Source organism: Salmo salar, chromosome ssa05 (genome assembly GCF_905237065.1).
Source record: "Salmo salar chromosome ssa05, Ssal_v3.1, whole genome shotgun sequence".
NCBI classification, from domain to species: domain Eukaryota; kingdom Metazoa; phylum Chordata; class Actinopteri; order Salmoniformes; family Salmonidae; genus Salmo; species Salmo salar.
The window spans coordinates 91133836-91136335 of record NC_059446.1 but is presented as its reverse complement, the minus strand read 5'-3'; the positions used below and the strand labels follow the sequence as shown (position 1 = coordinate 91136335).

Here is a 2500-nt window from a genome sequence, read left to right as displayed (position 1 = left end):
ACAGGATGAGTGTTGGCTAGATGGTTGGAGTATTCTACAGGATGAGTGTTGGCTAGATGGTTGGAGTATTCTACAGGATGAGTGTTAGCTAGATGGTTGGAGTATTCTACAGGATGAGTGTTGGCTAGATGGTTGGAGTATTCTACAGGACAGGATGAGTGTTAGCTAGATGGTTGGAGTATTCTACAAAGGGATGAGTGTTGGCTAGATGGTTGGAGTATTCTACAGGATGAGTGTTGGCTAGATGGTTGGAGTATTCTACAGGACAGGATGAGTGTTGGCTAGATGGTTGGAGTATTCTACAGGACAGGATGAGTGTTGGCTAGATGGTTGGAGTATTCTACAGGATGAGTGTTGGCTAGATGGTTGGAGTATTCTACAGGATGAGTGTTAGCTAGATGGTTGGAGTATTCTACAGGATGAGTGTTAGCTAGATGGTTGGAGTATTCTACAGGATGAGTGTTGGCTAGATGGTTGGAGTATTCTACAGGACAGGATGAGTGTTGGCTAGATGGTTGGAGTATTCTACAGGATGAGTGTTGGCTAGATGGTTGGAGTATTCTACAGGATGAGTGTTGGCTAGATGGTTGGAGTATTCTACAGAATGAGTGTTGGCTAGATGGTTGGAGTATTCTACAGGATGAGTGTTGGCTAGATGGTTGGAGTATTCTACAGGACAGGATGAGTGTTAGCTAGATGGTTGGAGTATTCTACAGGACAGGATGAGTGTTGGCTAGATGGTTGGAGTATTCTACAGGACAGGATAGGGTTGGCTAGATGGTTGGAGTATTCTACAGGATGAGTGTTGGCTAGATGGTTGGAGTATTCTACAGGACAGGATGAGTGTTGGCTAGATGGTTGGAGTATTCTACAGGATGAGTGTTGGCTAGATGGTTGGAGTATTCTACAGGGTGAGTGTTGGCTAGATGGTTGGAGTATTCTACAGGACAGGATGAGTGTTAGCTAGATGGTTGGAGTATTCTACAGGACAGGATGAGTGTTGGCTAGATGGTTGGAGTATTCTACAGGACAGGATGAGTGTTGCCTAGATGGTTGGAGTATTCTACAGGATGACTGTTAGCTAGATGGTTGGAGTATTCTACAGGATGAGTGTTGGCTAGATGGTTGGAGTATTCTACAGGATGAGTGTTGGCTAGATGGTTGGAGTATTCTACAGGATGAGTGTTAGCTAGATGGTTGGATTATTCTACAGGATGAGTGTTGGCTAGATGGTTGGAGTATTCTACAGGACAGGATGAGTGTTGGCTAGATGGTTGGAGTATTCTACAGGACAGGGTGAGTGTTGGCTAGATGGTTGGAGTATTCTACAGGACAGGATGAGTGTTAGCTAGATGGTTGGAGTATTCTACAGGATGAGTGTTGGCTAGATGGTTGGAGTATTCTACAGGATGAGTGTTGGCTAGATGGTTGGAGTATTCTACAGAATGAGTGTTGGCTAGATGGTTGGAGTATTCTACAGGATGAGTGTTGGCTAGATGGTTGGAGTATTCTACAGGATGAGTGTTGGCTAGATGGTTGGAGTATTCTACAGGATGAGTGTTATCTAGATGGTTGGAGTATTCTACAGGATGAGTGTTGGCTAGATGGTTGGAGTATTCTACAGGATGAGTGTTGGCTAGATGGTTGGAGTATTCTACAGAACAGGATGAGTGTTAGCAGGACTGAAGAGTTGGCAGGAAGAGCTCTGCCCCCGGACCCTCCTAACAGGGACAGTAAAAATAGCCTGAGGGAGGAAGGAAAGAGCAGGAGGGACGAGAGAGTGAGAGAGAGTGAGAGGAAGGGAGAGGGAAATTATGAGAACGAGGGGGAGTGGGGGAGAGCGAGAAGAAGTGTGAGTGAGGGAGGAAGGAGACGGACGGTGGGACAGGAGGGAGGGAGGGAGGGAGGGAGGGAGGGAGGGAGGGAGGGAGGGAGGGAGGGAGGGAGGGAGGGAGAAAGGAGACGACCGGTGGGACAGGAGGGAGGGAGGGAGGGAGAGAGGAGACGACCGGTGGGACAGGAGGGAGGGAGGGAGGGAGGGAGGGAGGGAGGGAGGGAGGGAGGGAGGGAGGGAGGGAGGGAGGGAGAAAGGAGACGACCGGTGGGACAGGAGGGAGGGAGGGAGGGAGAGAGGAGACGACCGGTGGGACAGGAGGGAGGGAGGGAGGGAGGGAGGGAGGGAGGGAGGGAGGGAGGGAGGGATGGAGGGAGGGAGGGGAACCCTTTAAACTGATGAATTAGCAGACAGCCTTTCCCTATTTTCAGGAAACACACAGAGAGAGACAGACGGAAACAAACAATTCCTCGTCCTACTCATTCAGCTGAGAGCCTCTCCTGCGTGTGTGTGTGTGTGTGTGTGTGTGTGTGTGTGTGTGTGTGTGTGTGTGTGTGTGTGTACCTGCTTGCATACTGCACGTCTGTCTGTGTGTGTGTGAGGAGTACAGACCCAGGCGCTGTACAGCACTGGGGCCTATTAGAAGAGGGTTCCATGTGGTCAAGA

The 2500-nt window shown here is 49.5% G+C and overlaps 1 protein-coding gene across 3 annotated transcripts in view; it reads left to right on the top strand.

The window, feature by feature from the left end:
• The window catches only part of LOC106606141 (RNA-binding motif, single-stranded-interacting protein 3), a 219507-nt gene that overhangs the window by 88078 nt on the left and 128929 nt on the right, over positions 1-2500 (top strand). The window lies entirely within an intron of this gene.